At 58.8% G+C, this 20,526-nt stretch overlaps 1 protein-coding gene across 2 annotated transcripts in view; it reads right to left on the reverse strand.

Annotated features, from left to right (window-relative positions):
* LOC121069058 (leucine zipper putative tumor suppressor 3-like) overlaps positions 1 to 10,422 on the reverse strand; it is a 43,491-nt gene extending 33,069 nt beyond the window's left edge. The window contains exon 1 of one of the 2 annotated variants that reach the window (XM_040554754.1): positions 10,199 to 10,399. The gene's annotated coding sequence lies outside the window, so the exon portion shown is untranslated. Of the gene's footprint in view, positions 1 to 10,198 lie in introns of both variants that reach the window. The other variant, XM_040554755.1, reaches the window with a different exon arrangement.
* Between the last annotated feature and the right edge of the window lie 10,104 nt (positions 10,423 to 20,526).

The following is a 20,526-nucleotide window of genomic DNA, read 5'->3' on the forward strand; positions in this document are numbered from 1 at the left end:
ATTTTTCATTTGCTCAGAAATGGACTGAGAGTACCGGAAAGTACCAGCAGGTCGGCTGCAAACGCAACAGATTTACCCAAATCACCCCGGAGAGGCTCCTCCAGCATCACGGTACATTCCTCTAACCCAGGGTTGTTCCCGACACCATCGTCAGATGGAGAAAAATCCACCCTGGGCTCCTAGGCTGGGGCTGCTCCCTGTTTCCATTTCTGCAATTTTTTCCACCTGGAAGACGCAGAGACCTGGGCGACAGAGGATGAGGAGGGCTACAAGGCTCAACAGAGCTGTAATTTCAGCCAGATCTAACGGGGACATGAAGCCCTGCAAGCTGCCCTGTGATCCCTAAACAAACAACCCGGTGTGCAAGGAGACGTGCCCAGAAGGCAGAGCATTTTGCTCCTGTTCGCAGTCACTCCCCTGTCAATAGGAAGATGACCATCACCTGTCAAAGACTGATGGAAAATGGCCCTACTGTTCCTGGATTTTTTTCCTCCTTCCCCTTAAAGATTTTCCCCTCTTTTATTGTCCTCACCCGAGCTTTGCGATCCAGCTTGGTGGTGTTTGGGGCACCTCACGCAGTGCTGCTGTATGGAGCTTTTGTTCCTGCACCCAGAGGGAGAAAAGCCAGCCCGCCTCGCCCTCGTGCCCTATCCCTGCTCACGTTTGTTTTTCGCTTTGCTCGCTGCCAGCGCAGCATTTAGTTACAGCCGTGAGAAAATGCTTCGGATGGCTTTACGAGAGCGGGGGTAAATTAACCGGGCAGATAACCCTTTAAACAAACAGTCCTTGGGACGCTCCGCCACGGGCTGCTGGCACTGCTGGGGCTACCGAAGGCAACGTGGCACTGGGCTGCTGGGGCGCTGCCTCCAACCCCTGCCCCCGGGGGATCATCAAACAAGGGAGAAAGTGGGGAATGATGCCCCAGGCCCCAAGCAATGGTCACATATTGCCCTCCTCCCACGGCATTTATGCCTCAGATTTTATTACGATGCCTCGGACGTGAATATAAGATGGGAAGCTCCTCCGAAACATGCTTCAGAGGAGTCTGGCACGTGTCGCGAGCTCACACATCCTATATCCGGGGCGGAATTCATCTCGGCGCAACATCCCTATTAATTTGTCTGGGCTGCGAGCAGACGACAGCAATCCCACGCCGCTCGTCTCACCTGTGCTGCTGACAGCGGCTGCCGCGGGAGCTGCCGGCACAAACACCAGCTGTACTTTCAGCAGCTTTCCTCTGTAGGTTTTTAACTGAATCCGCGCTGACAAATCACTCAGGGAGGCTTTACAAGAGCGCTGGTGGCTTTGGGGCAGTGCTTCATGCGGCTCGCAGTTGGGAGGAGGACAGACAGAAGTCAATCCCTGACTCGTTTTTGGGGTGGGAGGGAGAAGCACGCAGCCAAAAATCATCAGGAGCCAGGTAAAGGAAGAAATCGGGGGGAAAAAAAAGGAAGAAAACCCTTCTCATGCTGTGGTAGCTGGCCTGGGGAACTCCCCTGCCGTGGGATGCAGCTGATGCTCAGCGGGTACCAGGGTCGAGGGGATGCTTGACAAGTTCATGGGACAGAAATCCGTCGAGAGCTGGTGCAAAATGCATAGAGGTCACATTTGGGAGAGTATTCGGGGAATATCTCACAGGCTGTCCAACAGGCCCTGTTCTTTTATCCTCCCCACTTATTCTTTGTACTGATTTTCCGTGCTGTTCACCCCTAAAACAGTAAGTGCCCGTGACATGTCTCAGGAAGGTAAAAAGGGTGGAGGAGGATCTGGGAAAACCCAAACGATCATGATCCAGAGGTTCACCTGTGCATAATATAACAACAACAACAACAATAATAATAATAATAACCTCTAATATTTTGCTAAAGTAAAATTAACCACCAAATTTTCCAGACAGAGGCCAGGCTATATGGCAAGAGGGCAGAGAGCTACCCTTGCTTACAAACTGAAAACCCAGCGTGGGTTTTTTCAGTAGGCCCACCCCACACAAGGCCTCCCCGAAAACACATCTCTCTGTTGGGAAAATCTTGGTTTTCGGTTTCAGTCCAGGGCAACCAGAAGCTTGTCCCTAGCAGGACGGCGGGGTGGTGGGGAAGGGAGGACGGTAGCTGCCCTTTGGGGCACGGTGCGGGAAGGAAGAGCACCCCTGGGGAAAGGTAAGGACCCAAATCACCTGGTAAGGAGATGCCATGCAGTCACCATCCTCCGGAGAACTTGGTGGCTCCTGGGGGCGTCTCCAGGGAAGATTTTGGCCGGGACAAAGCTTTGGGGTGTCCTGGTTCAGGGTGACTTGGCTGGACACGTGCCGCGGTGCCACGCCAGCAGGTAGGTATGCCGAGGTGGCAGCAGGATGTGTTGATTCCTGGGGAGGGACTGCCAAGAAGTGCAGGACCTGGCGGCTCACCAGCACAAAAACCTGGCGCTGACACCCTGCACAGCACCACGGTGCCACTGACCCCTCGTCCTAGGGGACTGAAAGCCCTGGAGGAGCTCTCCACGACTTGCTGAGTCGGAAGGGCTGGCCCAAACAGCCTCTGTCCCACTGGCCAGAGGTGGTGGCCTTGGGAGAAGAGGTAGAGGAAGGGCCCCACGTCGTGTTTCACCACATTTAAGAGGCAAACAGCCCCGTGGGCATCGGTGCCGCCTCTCACTGCCGGAGCTGATCCCGTCCGGTCCAGCTCCCATTTTGGGAGCCACTTCCTTCCCCTCCCCTCCTCCAGAACAGCCTTCTGTCTCTGCCTTTATTCCCCTTCTTGCATTAGAAAGGCTTAATAGGGTTTGAATGGATTCAAACGGTGCCATTGAATGTCTCTTGGGATGAGGTTCTTGTGGAGAAAGGAGGGAAATTCATTCTGCCCTACCCTGCAAGCCTTCGGAGAGGAATTGTGTTACAATTATGGCCAACAATCTGGTTTTTTGGCAGCATGGGCAGGGTCAAAGGGTCTCAGAGACCCCACATTCACTCAGGATGTCTTTTCCCCACCCAAAACCCAACATCGGCTGCCGGGACAAGGACGTGGTGGCATGCTGGACGAAGTAAGTTAGGGCATTTACCCCGCAACGTTTTGGGGCGCAGCAAATTCAGTTTACAGCAAATCCCCTTCCCAAAGGCCGCCCGTATCAGATCTCGCTCCGAGGTTCACAGACAACGGGGAGGAAGCCTCCTTCGCTTTTATTTCCCCAAAATGAAGAGCAGCAAACCAAGTGACCTGCAGCAGCGTTCCCAGGACTTGGCCGGAGATCAGAAAATCGCTGGTGACAGGGGAGCAAAGGCAGAAACGCTCAGGGGTTTCTCTCCTGGCTTTGCAAAAAAGCAGGCTGATGTTTCATTCTGCGCAGGGGCGGCAAAGTGCTTTCCAGTCCATTAGTAACCCAGGAAAACACTAAATGCCACGGCCTGGGGACAAACATTTTTAAACAGCGGCCTCTCGTAATTTGCTCCCGAGGGTCCCGTAGAAGCAGGGCAAGGAGCGCTGCGGCCTGCTGCTAATCCTGTATCTGAGAAGTCCTGGGATTTCCTTCTGGTCCCAGAAGGTTGGAAGGATGCTAATTGCAGGGCAATATTTGAGAAAAGGAGAAAGAAGAGATGGAGGGATGCGGCTTAGCCCAGCAAAGCTGATGCAGGACTGGAGGGATGAAGAAAGTTACCCTCAGACCCCCCAAAATATCCAAGACCATCAGAGGGCACTCAACCCGTGGCACCTCCTGGATCCTCCCCGCTCGACCTACCGAGGTTTTGGTCTCCGTGACGGCCCCTGGCAGTAAATTTTGCAAGGGAATCGTGCCGGGGCTGCCCCTTCCTAACTCCTGCACCCCTGCAGGGTCCCTGCCCGGGGTGGCCCCGAAGCAGAAGCCCAAGGCCAGCGGCCACCGCGCGGCCCTCCCGGGAGGGGCAACCACCTGGGGAATTTATGCCAATTGCTGCGATCAGTTAATTAGCCCCGCGAGATCGATTGGAATGAAGTTAGGTGTCAAGAGGTGTTAGGAAAGCTTGCCGTGGCGGAAGAAAGCTGTGAAAGCTGGGGAAAAGGCGTCCTGGAAGTGAAAGGGGAAGAGTCAGAGGGTGGTGGAAGCAGAGACACGGTACCAGGGGATGCGCGGGGTGCTGGGGTTGTCTTTCGTCTGCTCCCGCTTTGAGCAGCAGGATGCTGGCCCAAACCCCTGCCTGTCCCCATGAGGCCGAGCCGTGCGAGCCCTGCAGGGCTGCAAAAATCCTTTCACCCCCATGCCACGGGGGGAAAATTGCAGCGAAAGGATTTTCCCCCGTCCTGCCTGGTGTTGGGGCCGTGCCCTCCACGGCCTCCGCTTCAGCTCCTGCCTCCTCGAGGGCTGAAGCGGGGAGGAAAAGCCATCAACGGACGGACGGAAGAGTTCATTAAAGAAGGAGCAATTAAGTCCCAGCTCGGAGGGATCACCTCCGGCTGGAGGATGCGATGCTGGAGGGTAGGCAGGGCGTGGGGATGCTGCTCGGGGCTGCTCGTGTGAGCTGCAGGACTCGTTTTTAAAGCAAACACCGTGCCTGGTGCTCCTCCGGGAGTGTTTGCCTTCCCGCCGGGTGCCTGGGCTCCCTTGTTTGCGTTTTATTTTTTTTTAATTTTTATTTAAATGGTTATTTAAGAGCTACTTCAGGCTCCTGAGAGCGTGGAGGGGGAGACAAAGCCCCGGCTGTCCCTGGGGAGCGTCAGCAGGCGTTGGCCACGGGTGAGATGAGTTTGCCCTGGCTCTGCTGGAAGACAGAAGAGGTCCTTGGCCGCGGGACATTGCCGGCCCCAAACACGTGCAGCTCACAAATTCACAGCCTTATCCACGAGATAAGGCGTTAAGATATCTCATCCTATCTTGTGAGGTGGTATTTATGTCCTGGCTGACACGGGGTGGGGCTGTGGCTGCTCCTAGAGGCATTTTGAGAAATGTGTTTGCCTAAGGAGGGAGGGATTGGAGCCAGGAGCAGGTCCTGGTTCCTTCCCAGCCCTCCTGGGCAGGGGAAGCAGGACCACGGTGCAGGGAGGGCAGGGCGCTGATCTCCGTCAGCATCCCTGGTGGTTTTAGGGATGGTTTTGTCCTCTCCCTTCCATCCTGTCCCCTCTGAGCCACCCCAAGGAGCCAGGAGCCATCCCAGCTGCTGGAACTGGGGGCAGAGGCTGCCTCTGTGCCTACTTTTGGGGCCGTTCCCATCCCACGGCGCCCTGCACCCTCACCTTTTCGGGGTATTCCTGCTCCTCCAGGCCCTGCCGATGGCAAATCTCATCAGGATGCAGCTCGATCCCCGTTCAGCTGCTGGCAGACAGGAGGAGCTGGGCCCCGCCACTTCCCTGGGCAGCCCCAGACACGTCCCTGTCCCCGTCCCCTTGCGATTCCTTGCACCACGAGGAGCAAATGTCCCCGGTGCCCCGAGCAGGAGGGACAGGGAAGCATCTGGTGGGACGGCCGGTCCCCAAACCTCGGGTGGGATGGCTGGGTTATTCCTCCAAGCACTTGTGAAGGGCAGGGCTGGGGATATAATTACGGCACGGGCCCACGGGGAGCAGAAGGAGCTTGTACTAGATCACCAGATATAATTAGAAAGCAGGGACAAGGGGACGAGCTCCCGTGCCCACAGCTGCAGCATCGGGGCTAATAAAAGCTCCGAGCTCCCCGTGCACGTCGGCTCCTTTATGGGGTGCTGTGAGCCCGGAGAGGAGGGCGCAGGCACACAGGACGAAGCTGTTCCCAAGCTGGGCGAGCACAGGGTGTCCCCGGCAGCTGGGGACAACCCCATCCCACCCATTCAGCCTTGCCCTGGGCACACCAAGGACAGGCAGCGTTGGTTCTCCCTGAAAAGACACATCTGGGGATGCTCACCCCGCTGGCTCTGCCCAGTTTCTTGCCCAGGGACCCCTCTTCGTGCTTCACTTCAGGCAAGGACCCCAAAGTGACCCCCAAAGTGACAGCCTTAAGGCCACACAAGTGCCTCCAGCTCTCCGGGGACGGCGGGGAGGAGCTGATGGACTTGAGCATCTCCACCGAATCGCCACCCCACAAGACAGGGCTTCTCCCTGGAAGGAGGAGAGACTTGCAAACTGGCTGCACAGCAAGGATTTAGCAGGATTTAGCGACAGGAGACGAGGGACAGAGCCCTGGAAAACCCTGGTTAGGTGGGGAATACAACCCAAGCGTGGGGCAGGCTGGGGTAAGCGCAGCTGCTGCTGGATTTATTTGGACAGAGGAGCCCTGGGCTGCTTTGTGGATGCTCAGGGGCAAAGGGAACGGAGAACCAGTGAGCAATACAGCATCCACGACGGGGTATACTGAGAATTTGAGCCTATCCTATATAGGGAGCAGCCCTTGGGGCCTGCAGGAGGAGATCCAGCCCACGGCACCGGGCTTGCCTCTCCCTCCCTGCAGACACGGGCACGGCCCCGACTCCCCCCACGTTTCCCTCGCTGGTGGACACACGCACAAAGTGCTTATCGCACATTTTTCCTGGCTCAGCTCGTCCTTACTGCTGCCGGTGCCGTGCTTCCAGGGGAAAACACGTCTTTGGGCCACATACCAGCGGATTTGGTTAATTCGTCACCCGCAGACGCACGTATATTTATTTAAAAGCGCCTCTTGTTATGTTACTTGGCAACTCCCGAGCCCGTGTATTTCTCCAGCTGATAAATATTTGTGAGGCTGTGTGCGTGCGCGAAGAGCAGCGCGTGGTAATAATACGATCGGCTTGCTTCCGAGCTGCCTGCGAAGCGAACGGGCTCCCTTACACCCGCGTGGGCCTGGAGAGGTGCAAGGACCGGCCGGGACGCTAAAGGGCATCGGAAAACACAGATCAGAAAGCTATCAGGGAGATTCGTGGAGAGGAAAAGTCCAGCTCGGCTCATTAAATAAATCCCCCGGCTACCAAATGATGGAGAATGGGAGAGGTTCTCTCTCAGCCCAGGTTGGAGGTGTGATTTCCACGCAAGCCTTCCCGGATCCTTGGGCACAAAGTGCCCCAGCGAGGCTCCAGCTGCTGTCCCGTAATGCCAAAAAAACCCTTTCTTCCAAAGGAGACCCCAAAACCTTTCCAGCCCTCATGGCTGCTGCGAAGCTCGGCGCATGAGTGTGAGAAGGACGGAAAGAGCGGCGGCTAAAAAGATGCATTTTGCAATAAAAGCAGCGAGGTTTGGGGCCCACGTTTGTGACTTGGAGCTGGAATCGCCACGGTCCCACCTCGTTTCTGCGTCCTTCTGCCTCAGGAGCCAGACCCGGGCAGCAAAACTAAAATCCACAGGATCGGTGTAGTCATTGCAAAGACACTTTTGGGAGGGAGAAACTCGGGTAGCAGAGGGCCTGGTGGCGAGCCTTGCAGCAGCTTGGTGGCTTCTGCAGCTCCTGCACGAGACCTGGGGGGAATTTCCACTCTCTCAGCCAGGACTGTGCCTGGATTCAGCCAGCCCTCGGTCATAAGGCACAGGACAGCGCCTGGGTGATGGAGAAATGAGCCTGGGGGGCGCTTTGCCCCCTTTATTTAGAAGGGCAGGGGCTGGGGCAGGGTCTCCAAGCGCTGGGACCACCACCTTCATGGCAGAGCACCACGGCTGGGTGCTTTTCCTGCACGCACCTGGCTCCAAAACCGAGCTCTCGGTCCGTGCCCAGACCCTCTCCCACCTCCCCAGCCCCGGGGGGGGGGGGACCCGGAGGGACCGGAGCAGCCCCCGGGGCCGGGACACCTCGGTTCCTGGGCGCGTGCCTCCATTTCACTTTCAGATCCCTCAAATAATAACCGTGTTTGCCAGCTCCTGTGACAAGAATGACTAATGGGGAAAGATCTGCCGAGAAGGGAAAAAAAAGAAATCTCCTCTTTCCACCCTTTGTTTGCTGGATCTCTCCGAGAGCCCTGGGCACGGCTGGGATTTCCCTGGTGCGATCCCACAGGTTTCGAGCCTTACGGCAGCTCCAGCGACACCCCCTTCACACCGAAGCTTCCCCGTCGGGACAGGGCTCCCTACAGAAACTTTTTGCAACCCAGTTTATCCGGATTCCTGCATGCATTTTTGGAAACCACCCACCCCGCCTGCCCTTTGGCAAGGCAGGAGGCCGGCAGGAGATGCCCGCACCGTGCTCCATGCCCTTGCCACTGCGGTGACGCTGCAGCCCCCGTGGAGGTCGGGGACATCGGGGACATCGGGCTCTCCAACACTTTTCTACCTCCCCTTTTTGGATCTGGGGTCATGGGGTCGCTCCTTAAGACATCAGCCCGGTGACCCAGCAAATATTAGCTCGAGGACGGGCGATCCCGGCACACAGAGCACGTGTGGCCCTGCGTGCCCTTGTGCCACTTTTTAAACACCCACCCAAGCCCCGTGGAGCCAGCGGGGGAATTTCGATCCCCTCCACGAATTCCCCCTCGGCCCCTCCGTCCCCGCGGAGCCAGCACGTGGGGCACGGTGGGGGGATGGCAGCACGGCGTCCCCACGCCTGCTCCCAGCCCGGTCGCCTCCCAAGCTCGGCGAGGAAATAAATTCCCCAGCCGGGCTGAACTCGGATGACAGCATGGCGTGCTATATATAGCGGCGGCACATCGCCGCTCCAGCCTGCACATAAACAAACCACGCGGGGCGATCGCCTCCCCGGGGAGGGCACGGGCGAGCTGGTGACAGAGGGGCCCCCAAACCCTGCCGGGGGGGTCCTGCGCCCTATTTTAATGCCGGTGTCAGCCCGGAGGACCCCTCTGCTGGCACGATCCGGGTTTTGTCCACGAAGGATGCTGAAAGCAGAGGCTGGAGGAGCTAAGGGAGGCACCAGAGGTTATCTCACGGGGGCAGCGGCACCCCCAGGCTGGGCGCGCTCGCTCCCAGCGTGGATTCAAGAGGCTGTCGCCAGCATCTCTCCCACGTACCTGCGTGTGGGGCAGAAAGTGGCAGCTCCAGCACCGCCCCGCAGCACCCTGCTCCTTTCCCTGCCCGTCCTCAGCCTCACGGGGGGGCAGCGGGGAGGCAGGAGGGGGCTGCCGGCCTTGCCCTCCCTCCCCTTGCAGGCAAGGGATGCTCAGCGGGCTCCCGAGCATCCCAGGATGCTCCCTCTGGACCAGCCATCCTGGGGGGGCCGCAGGCAGCCACAGGTCCCCATATTTGCACCCAGCAGCGGAGGGAGTGACGGGGGGGTGGCAGAGGGGGTCTCTGCCCCCCCATTTCCACACGCACACCTAGACGGGGGTCGGCGCTGCAGTGCAGCAGAGCCCCCGGCTTCACGGCGATGCCCATGGGGCCGCAGCGGGGCTGTGGGGCAGGGATGCAGCCCACGGTGGCTGGGGGGGGGGGGGGGGGGGACAGCAACCACCCCCAGCCCTGCCAGCGGGAGAACCGGAGCGATGCTCCCATCCTCACGTCGCCCTCGGTGCCTCCCCGGGTGAGGTCCCACGCGGGTGCCCCCCGCTTCGTTCCCCCCCCCCCCCCCCCCCCCTCGCCGCTGCTGGGCGAGGGCCACCCAGCTCCGAGGCCGATGACATAATTCCCAGCAACTGCACGCTGAGCGCCCGCTCGGCCGCCAGCACCGCTGCTGCTGGCTCCATCAGAGCCCCCCCCCCCCACTCCCGCCCCCCCCACGACATCAAGCCCCCCCTCCCCAGCCACCGTTCCCCTCCATCACCCCAAAACGAAGCCCTAAATAAAGGATCCGGGGGGTCTCGGAGCAAGGGGAGGGGGGGGGGTGGGGGGGCACACACCCACCCAACACACGCCCGACCCGATGCTGCCGGCCACTGGCAAGCGGGTTCGTGCCCAAATCCTCCACCCCCCCCACCCCCAAAAAAAAAAAACAAAAAAAACATTTCCCCATCTCATGCTCTATTTTTGGGTGCTGTCATCCCCAAGCGGGCCCCGCGGGGGCCGGATCCAGGCAGCTGTGACTTCAGGCACAAACAAGCAGCCATTCCCCCCCCCCCCGTCCCCGTCCCCCCTCCCAGCCTCTTTCACCCCCCCAGCAACCCCTCTCACAGCCCCCCCCCCCCTCACCCCCAAAACCCCAAACCCCATCCCATCCCCAAATCACACCCGGGCGGCCATTTGGGGCGACCCCCCCCCCCCCCCCTTCCCTCCCCCCTCCCCCCCACCCCCCACCCCCCATTTTTACCCCCAAAGAACCACTTGGGGGTGGGGGGGTGGGGAAGAATAGGGTGCCCCCCTCCCTTCCCCATCCTCCACCCCAGTATCTCCCAGTTCCCCCCCCCCCAGAACCTTACTGGTGGCGGGGATGCTCGCTGGGAAGCGGCGGGGTGCGAGGCAGCGGCGGGCATGGAGCCGGGCGGCGCCGGGAGGGCTGCCTGGTGGCCCCCAGCCTGGCCGTCGGGGGGGCTCTCACCTCATTTTGTCGCCCGTCGCCCACCCCCAAGCACGCCTGCCACGTTTCCCCCCCCTTCTTGCGGCAAAAACGGCGGCCGGCCCCGACCCCACCCCCTGTCAAAGCGGCAGCCTAACAGCGAGGGGGGGGGAAGGCAGCGAGGGAGGGAGGCCGGAGCCGCTCGCCTTCCCTTTAACTCTTCCCTCGCCGCCCCCAGATCGGCCCCTGGTAGCGTGGCGCCCCCCCAAGGCACCAGCATCCCCCCCAAGGCACCGGCATCCCCCCCAAGGCACCTTCACTCCCCCCTCAGGGCACCTTCATCCCCCCCTCAGGGCACCTTCATCCCCCCCAAGGCACCAGCACCCCCCCCAAAGCACCTTCATCCCCCCCCAATGTACCTGCATCCCCCCCCTCAAGGCACCAGCATCCCCCCCAAGGCACCTTCATCCCCCCCACAAGGCACCTGCATCCCCCCCAGCCACCAGGACCCCCCTAAGGCACCTTCATCCCCCCCCAAGGCATCTGCATCCCCCCCAAGGGACCTTCATCCCCCCCAAGGCACCTTCATTCCCCCCCCAAGGTACCTGCATCCCCCCCAAGGCACCAGCACCCCCCTAAGGCACTTTCATCCCCCCCCCAAGGCACCTGCATCCCCCCCAAGGCATCTTCAACACCCCCCCAGGCACCTGCATCCCCCCCCAAGGCACCCCAGTACTGTGGGGGGTGATCCCCCCCCAAGCCTCCCTTGGTAGAGAAGGGAGGGTGGTGAGGCTGTGTATGGGGTGCTGGGCCCAGCGTCAGTCCCCCCCTCCCAGTGCCAGAGAGCACTGGGAACAGTGGGGTGAGTCCAAAATCACCCCTCTGAGGTGCTGCAGGGCCTGGGGGGGTTGTTTGGGGAAAGGAGGCTCAGGGGAGACCTCATTGCTCTCTGAAAGGGAGGTGCGGGGAGCTGGGGGTCGGCCACATCCCACAGATAACCAGTGATAGGACCAGAGGGAATGGCCTCAAGTTGTGCCAGGGGAGGTTCAGGTGGGAAATGAGGAGACATTTCTGCTCAGAAAGAGCGGTCAGGTGCAGGGATGGGGTGACAGGGAGGTGGTGGCGTCACCGTCCCTGGCGGTGCTCAAGGAGAGGTTGGACGTGGTGCCTGGGGACGTGGTTCGGTGGGTGACAGCGGTGGTAGGGTTGGACCAGATGATCTCAAAGGGCTCTTCCAACCCCAATGATTCTGTGATCCTGTCCCGCGAGGAGAGGCCGAGAGAGCCGGGGCTGCTCGGCCTGGGGACGAGGAGGGCAGGGGGATCCCGTCCGTGTCCGCCAAGCCCCGCAGGGAGGTGCGGAGAGGCCGGAGCCAGGCTCTGCTCAGCGGTGCCCAGGGCCAGGCCCAGAGGCCGCGGGCCCAGCCCGGAGCCCCGGCGGCTCCCCCTGCCCCTCAGGCAGCACTGCTGGGCCGGGCGGGTGCCGGAGCCCTGGCACAGGCTGCCCAGAGCTTGGGGGGCTCCTCCTGGGGGAGCTTCAGCAGCCGCCGGGACGTGGGGCTGGGGGGGACACGGGGGGCCCTGCCCGCCTCAGCCACGCTGGGATCCTGGGATTTGCCCAAGGACCCAGACTGCTGATGGTGGTGTGGCGTGGAGTTGCCTTCTCCATGGTGAAAGCCGAGGTGCCAGAAGGAAAACAGCCACACCGTGGTCCACGGAGCTGCTGTCCATGATGTCCCTGCTCCCACACACGCAGGGGTTGGTGGCACACGGTCCTCCTCGAGCTGGGACCGGGTCCTACAGCACCTGCCTTCGGGCTCTGCTTCTCCCCTCGTCCCCTTCCATGGGCGTCACACCACTCCTGACAGAGGCCTTGGGATGGGGAGGAGAAGCCGGAGCTGCTGCCACTCATTTTATGCTGCTTTCTAGCGAGACAGCAGGGCAAGTAATTAATTATTCCCGCTAATGAGGCCGGACAGGCACTCAGCTGCCCCCACAGAATTACAGGCTGTACCTCAGACCGGCTGAGGTTGGAAGGACCTCTGGAGGTCCTTTGGTCCTACCCCTGAGCTGCATAGGTCATCACCGTCTGAGCAGGATGGTGCTGCCTCTTCCAGGGGCCATGAGGGGGTGTGGGGTGTCTCACACTGAGCTTCCCATGCTTCTGCCAGCCTTCGGTGAACCCCTCTCTGATAGTCACCCCCTTCTCTGGTAGAAGGGATGAGGGGGAGCCCACACGTGTCCCCCCACCCAGCCACGAGACACCCTCAGGCTGGGGCAGAGCCCCTTGTGTGGCTCAGGGGATGCTCTGATGAAGGTGCAACTCCACCAGCCCAGCCCAGCACCCTATCTCCAGCAGCGGCTCTACGTGGACACCCAAGGACAAGCAAAACCAGGACAATATTTCCCCCTTTTTCCAGTCATTTTCAGTTCAGGAGACACCCTGGGGGCGAGCACTCTACCAAGGCACCCCAGCAGAGCAAAGGCCCGATGTAGCCTTGGCAGCTGGAGCAGCAGCAGCTCCCAACTCCTCTTCCTCACTGCTACAAAGGATGGGTTTTGCAGGGCGCAGACCTCAGCGGGGGCTGAGAGCCCTTCACGAGCCCGTGCATCCCCTCTGAGCCTCAGCAGACCGCAAGGCATCGCCTCCTTCAGCCTGGTGCAAAGCACAGAGCCTGGAGGATGCCGCGTGGTCCGGGTGCAGGTGGTGCTGCCCTCCTCTCCCCTTCCAACTGCTGAGCCTTTGTGGAAGGATTATCCCGGGCTAGCACCGGGACAGCAGGTTTTCTGCTCGGCTTTTCGGCGCTGCTCTTGAACCCTTTCCAAAAGTGCTTGCTAATACATCTGGCTCACACGGCAGGCCAGGATGAGGGCTCCGTCCAGGGGACGTTGCTCTTCCTCTGCTGCTTGTCACCGTCACGGCCCTGCTAGCATCTCGAGTGGACTTTGTTTTCCCTTATTTGCCGAATGTTTTGTGCATCGCGATGTGGTTATCATGCTCCAGCCGTCAGCTTGTAGCGAGTCCCGGGGAGAAGGTGCCAACTTTAACATATGCCTGAACAGTTCTTTTCAGACATATACAAACTGGAACAATGCCTCGCTGAGAATATGCTTGTTGATGCAATTTGCCAACTGTGGTTTCAGATCTGCTCTTTTCAGCAAGTACCAACTATTTGTAGACGGTGCAAAATCTTGGGTGGCTGGGGTCTGATGGGCTCTCTGGAAGTCTCTGCAGGCATGGAGAAACTGAGGACAACGTAGGGCTGAGTGAAGACCCCCATGCATTTACAAATAGTGTTCAGGTAATGAAATTTGCCTCCAGGAACCTTGATCCCTTCTCTTTGCCCCTCTGTGCCGTAGGAAGTGGCCAGCACTGGACAGTCACTCCGGTTTCTCCACCAGATGAACCAGGAACCCATCCTCTCCTCGTGTAAGCAGGACTTTGCCCAGCTCCTCACACCTCCTAGGGTCAAACATCCTCACCAGCAGATCCCACCGTCCAAGTACGACGCTGCACAGACGTGACCCTCATGCACCCAGACCTGCTGAGAGCCAGCTGGGTGCCTGTGCTCCTGCGTGTCCTTGGAAAAGGCACTGACGAACCTCAGCTGGTGGCTGGAGACACCTCACTCCTTCCCACGGCTTTGCAGAAACCATGGAAATATCTACAGAAGGGCTGGGACCAAGGTGGGGTAGCACAGGAGAGAGAACCTGAGCGTGCTCCTCTCCGAGCTTGCCAAGCGGGCAACGAAGAGGTGTTCTCTCATTGCCATCCTTTAGGACGGCAAATAATCAAGAGACCATTGTTCACAGCAACCTCACTGGAAATATTTGTGTGTGCGTGTGTGTGCGCGCGCGCTGGCATCCAATTTGGCAATGGTTACTCAGCACACGTGGGCGGCCTGTCCCTTTCTCTCAGCTGGAGTCTCCTCCTCCTCACAGGGACCCAGGAGAAGGATAAAACTGGAGCAGATGGTTTGGGGGTGCTCAGAAATACCAATGCCAAGGGCTGTCTCATCACCAGCTAGAGCTTCGTGGCGTGCTGAACATGCTCAAGACCAAAGAGGTCTCTCCGAGGAAGGGGCGACCCAGGGGGCTGCGAGCTCGTGGCCGTACTGCTGGTTTCAGCTCTTGGTTGGAGTTTGGGAAGGAGCAGAAGTGGAGATCTTTGGAGGATCATGGAAAGCATGGGGTTCTGTGTCAAATCCTCCCTCCTCGAGTCCAAGGGGGTTCAAGACCCACTGATGCCGAGCAGTTCTGCTAGGAAAAAGTCCGAAGGCTTTCTCCAAGCGAGAACCCAAGGGCACAACCCAGACACCCAACCACGGCAGGCGCGCTCCGTGCACCTGGACATCTTCGGGTACAAGATCTGCCACAACCCTTTGGCTTCCCTGGTGGAGAAAGTCCCAGACTCCCCCAAAAGCATCCTTGCTGCCCTCATCCCCACAGAAACCAGATTTCCCCTGCCCTCCATCCCCCTTCACGGCTCCCAGCATTTCGTTTTTCTCCGAAGCGACACACGGGCACGAAGCGAGGCTGGCTCCTACACACCTTGGGAGCTCAGGCAGGGCTGCTTCCCACACAGCGTCTTTCACCCAAATGAAGCAGCTCTCGGCTGAGCCCTGCCATCCATCACGCCAACCCGCAGGCAGAGCTGGTTTTTTTTGGCAGCTTTCTCCACCTTTTGGTTCACATCCAGCGGGGAAGGAGCGGGGACCTTTTTTGTGAATGCGTGCAAGGGGTGCACAGTCTGGGAGTCCAGTGCATCCTGGAAATGGCTCCTGCTGAAATCGGTGGGAGGCTTCCCTCGTTAAACATAACGAAGACCTGGGTAACGAGGGCTGTTTTCAGGCTGCCTACTACAGTTTTCAGTATTCAAGGGGGCAAGGATGGATGCAGAGTGGCTGCTCCTCGGGGCTGGGTCACTCCCCGAGGAGGTGTCACTGAGATAGTGGGTTTCTGCAGCCAAAGTAGCCTGTAGACCTCGATATACATCAAAGTAAATAACAGCAGGCTTCTCTGGCACGGGATTCAGCTGCATGGAGACACCCAGCTTCAGAGGACTGATGGTACTCCTCATCGGTGGTGTCTGGGCGTCATTCTGCTGGCCATGTCCTGGTGTCTGCACCGTGAGCATCTCTCTAAGCTGCGCTGGCTGCGTGGATCAGAGCCCCGCCTCAGTTGCCCATAATGGCACTAAAAGTGGCCCAGGATGATTCAGGCACCTCCACAGAGCAGGTAGGTACCACACAGGGTCTCTGTTGGCATCACTGTGGGATAGCTTGGTGGAGATCCTTGGTGGCGAGCAGACACTCTCTGTTTTCTCCTGCAATTACAGCATCAGCCCACGTGAGCTGGACACGGACAAGCTGGAAAAAGGGCAGCTCTGCACTGGCTTAACCTCACCCCAGACTCACCAGAGCAAGGTCTTGGGAACCCCAAGCAAGGTGGGAACCTCTGGCTCTTTGCCACAGAAAGGTTTTTGGGGGAAATCACCACTTTTTTTTAGCTATGCCCCCTTTGAAACAAGCGGGCCCTCCAGCCCCTCGCTGCCTGCTTGCCCGGGGGGGGTGACCTTAGACACAAATTGCATTAAGAAAGGACCTCGTCAGCAGGGCTTTTCTCAGGGCCAGAGTTTACAGGCAGCCCAGGCAACCGCCTTGGGCTCCTTCCAGTCCTCCAGGGACTGGAAACACTTTTTTTTCAGTGGAAACACTACCCCAAGGCTTGGCTGAAGCAGGGAGCGTCCATCCCTGGTTTTGGGCCAGGTTTAGTTTAATCCCCGCTTGAATTCTGCTGCGACCAGGTGACGCTCCCAGGTTATTGGCAAATTTTAATGTATCTGGGGCAAAGCAGCACACAGCACAGGCAGGTCATGCGTATGTAGTGGCAAGCAGCTCCTCCGACATGTGTCTGCACAAAATTCATTGTAATTTGCTTTGTGGTGGAAGGTAGTGGGGAAGGTGAGGGATAAATCAGCAAAATAGCCCCAATCCCACCAAGGGTCAATCCCGCATCCTGCCCGGGTGCCCACGGTTTGAAGGAAGCGGAGAAAAATGCGAGGAAGTTCAGGAAAATGCCTGAGAAACCTGGTTCGTGGCCAGAGATGGATGGAGCTGGGTCTGGTGTGTGCGAGAGGAGGGTGAGAGGGGAGCGGGTCACAGGCCGACTGTGCCGTGAAGATTTTTCTGGGGGTTCAGAGCCGGTCAGCACAGCTGGGAAAAGGCACGGGGAAAGGCTCTGATGGGAAGATGTCGCTGCCTGAATTCCCAAGTTCCCCCAGTTTTCAGCAGCGAGGGTGTTTCACCAGCTGGACAACTTGCGATTGGATTCTCTCCCAGTCTTTAAACCGAGCCCATCTGTGTTTTCAAGCACTAGCCTTAACCCCAGAAGTTGTGATCTGGGCAGAAAAACAACAAAAAAGTAATCTGTGAGCCCCATTCCGACAAGGCTCAGCCCAGACGCACGTAACGAGCCCCCCGAAAAAATAACGAACCCGGGCACCTTTCAGCAACAAACCCCAGGATGTTTTAGGATCTGTTTGTGCTGCGCCGAGCGCGATGTAGCAACAGCTGAAGGTCAGAGGCGCTGTATAAATAGAAAGGAGGTTTTCTTGTGACATGTCCATCCGGAGCCATTGCTCTCGGTTGTGCCATCTGGGGCAGGGGCAGGGGGTCCTCTGCGCTCCCTCTGCGAGAAGGAAAAAGAAATCCTGGACACTGCAGGGAGCGTAAGGCCATGCTGTGTGTGCAAGGGAGTGGAGCGCTCCCAGTTGGTTCCCAATTTCACCAGTTCTCGAGAAGGATCGGATGGGATGGCCACCTTTGGTATGCAAAATGGTGTCCGACGGGGATTAAATCACCCAAAATGGAAGGGTTTCACCCATAAAAAGCGTCTCATCTCGGGGAGATGAGACCTTCCCTTTCACCGCTCGGTGAAAGGAGCAGCACCCTGCCCATGCACGCAACCCGTTTGCTGCTCCAGCTTGCCTGCCCCTCTTCGGGGAGAAAAAGGTGGGTATTTCCCCAAGTGACTGCTGTCTGGTCTGGAAGGAATTTGGTGATTTTTGGGGAAGAGCTGGAGGTGAGAGATGCCCTAGCCCCAAGGCCGGGCAATCAGGAGCTTCAGCAGCACGGGCAGCGCTAGATGTGCTCCAGGTGGATCTTGCTTCTCCCACTTCATTCCAGGCTTCCTTATTTTTAGCAGGTGATCTGGACGGGGTCATTAAATCCCATGAAACACTAAAGCACGGAGAGGTGGCCTGGCGGAAACCCACGACAGGGAGGAGGCAGCACAGAGGCAGCGACTGCTTCTTCCCCTCCCTGAAGGACAGCGTTATAGCCGCGGGGAGGAAAATCTTTACCCTCCTGCCATGCCTGCTGATAGGGTATTGGATTGTGCGAGGGGTCACACCTATTGATCACAGCAGGCTAAAAAAGAAACAGCCCATAAATAACTGCTGACATCCCCAGCTGCGCCAGAAACCCTGGGTGAACAAAGGGCTCTCAGGAAATCTGTCGGGATTTCTCCGTCCCTCTCCTTTGGAAAATGCTTGGGACAGCTTTGGCTCAAGCCGGGTGACGGGGGCTCACGGAAAGCTCTTGCAGATGTTTTCTTGCAGGGTCGGGTTCTCTCTCAGTCCTCGATCCCTCCTGTCCTGGCAGAGCACCTCCAGCTGCACGGGCTCGGGGCAGTGCTGCTGATGTTGCCGGCGCTGGTCCTGTGCCTGCTCTCGCTAATGCCGCAGCGGGTCTGAGTCTGACCCTTGAATTCATGAAACTACGTGATTTTGGCAAAAAGAACTGTAATAAAGGCATTCCAAGAAGGCGAAGGGGATGGTTTTGGGGTTGGGTTTTCTTGAGGAAGCTTAGCCCTGGATGGGGCCACAGTGGAGAAGCAAAGCATGGTCTGTGTACAGCACCCGAACTACATCCAGATCTCCGCCGGGACGCAGCAATGGGAAGGGGCTGCAGGAGATGCTGTGGGGCTCAGCAGCGCGTTCAGAGCGTGCAGACAACAGGCAAGGGACAGACAGATGGACATCAGGATCCCGTGGGCCAGCCTCCCACCCAGCCCGGCTGCTGCTGGCCACGGCCAGGGCAGGATGGGCGGCCAGCAGCCCCCTCCTCAGAGCATTTTCTGGTGCTCCAGTAGCAGAAAACACGTGAGAGGAGGAGACGGCCAGGCACCGTGCCTCCCCCTGCCTCGTGCTCCCTCCCTCCCTCCCCCTCGTTCTTGTTTTTACACGGCGGACAGAAAAAAAGCGTTCCCCGCATAATGATGATTCGGCCAGCAGGTCAAGTCAAGCATGATAGATTTCATTTTCGAGCTGGGGTCAGGCGGTAAATTGCTTTAATGCTGCTGGCACAGAGATCGCCGTGCGGAGAGCTTCTTGCAAAAGAGGTCCCCCGGCATTGCCCGGCTGCTCAGACCTGCAGGGGCAATGCCTCGGGTTTTGGGGAGGCTGGGGGGGCCGGCCACAAGCTTTGGGAGCAGCGCCATGCCTGGAAGTCATGGTCTGGGGGCATTTCCATGGATCCTGTGGGTCCCAAAAGCACCGGAGTGCAGAAATGCCAGGGTGAGGGATGCTCTGCGGTGGGTGATCCCATGTTATAAGGGGCTGGGGCAATATGCGTGCTGGAAATATGAATTATTTCTGCTGCCAAAGGCTCTGCGATGTGCTACAGGTCACGCTGGTGCCGAGCAAGCTCCAGGAGACACCCAGGCCCTGACATGAACTCGAGAAAGAAATCCATCCCGCTGCAGAGGGAGATGGAGAGTCAGCCAGGGAGGGGAAGGTTATTTAGAGAAACAACCGTGGGCTGCTGCCCACACCAGGCTTTTAGCTGATGAGCTGCACGTGCCACGGTTGGGGGCGGCTGGGGGAAGGGGTCCACTGTTAGCAGCCATGCAGCATCTCCTCCGGGGCTCCAGGGGAGGGGGCTCTGATCCAGCAGGTCCCCGCTCGTAGCATCACCTCGGCCGACCTTGGCCAAAGGAGACAACGCACCCTGGAAAATGTATTCCCTGACTTGCTACGGGCTCTTCTGCGGTGGGATTAACCAGCTGGGATGGAGGGAGGGACACCAGGGGGACACACCGGGGCCAGAGGGGTTCCCCACGTTGTTACCGTGGTGGAAATGGGTTTTCCGTCCTCCCCCCGCGCCCGCCAGCCTGTTCCTTGTCAAGGGCACGCCGCTAACTGCCCTCCTGGCCCTGCGCCGTGCGCTCTGCAACCCCCCCGAACCACTCACATCCCTTTAATTAAATGTCAGGAGGTTTAAGAGCCCTGCGATCAGAAGGATCAGGGAGAGCTCCGTTACGGTGCGAGGTGGGGAGAGGGGAAGCTATGGCAGGGAAATTCGCTGTGCCCAGCCCCGTGCAGCGCTTCCCACCTCGTCAGGGCACGAAAACCAACAAATGCCGGGATGTTTCCTGAAAGCAGGCGAAAAATCCATGTCTGGGATCTTTCGTGGGATGAACCCCTGAGGTCCTCACCTGAGCGTGACGAGCAGCACAATTAAAAGTGATAAATGCTTACGGCCAGCCTGCTTCGGGTGGTATCACAAATCTTGCAGGGATGACACTGGGACGGTGGAGGTGCCCTGACACATTTTTGCCAGCTACTGGGGAGCCCGAAACACGAGCCAAGTTGGACGATGGAGAAATTTAATGTTCCAAACCATCATTTCTCCTGGAAAACACTTAGCGGGGCTTCTCAGGTGGCACTTGAGCCCTACGAAGAGGCAATTTTCTGCAGCCCCTCCGCTCCTGAGGCTGCAACTGGAGGTGACACGCTCTGTATGTAGACCAACACCAAGGTGAGGTTGCTCTCCGTGAGATCACAGCCATCTTCCCCATCCACCTCAGCGCTCGAATCGTGTCTCAGTGATCCCAATATCAACCCGAGGATGGGGGAACCGAGACCCTATTTCTCATGGGCAGCAGTGGGGACGTTCCCCGTGGCACCACAGCTGCTGGAGCTTTCCTTTCTCCCTCCCGTAGCTCTGCATTCACGTTACCCTCCTGGTTTTGATGCTGGTGACACGAGTGATGCCCATCCAAGAAGGATGGACTGCTCAGATTTTAGCAGCTGCTCGGGTAGGTGCCACAAGGACCTGGGCAGCTCACGGGGAGCCTGACCCCAGCGTGTCGATGCCAGCCCTGGGGAAAGCCACGAGCTCGCCCAGCTCACCCCGACGTGGTGCTCATCTTCACCCCCCCGGTGCTCAGCCTCTCAGGGCCTCGAGGA

Source organism: Cygnus olor, chromosome 4, assembly GCF_009769625.2.
Source record: "Cygnus olor isolate bCygOlo1 chromosome 4, bCygOlo1.pri.v2, whole genome shotgun sequence".
In the NCBI taxonomy this organism is placed as follows: domain Eukaryota; kingdom Metazoa; phylum Chordata; class Aves; order Anseriformes; family Anatidae; genus Cygnus; species Cygnus olor.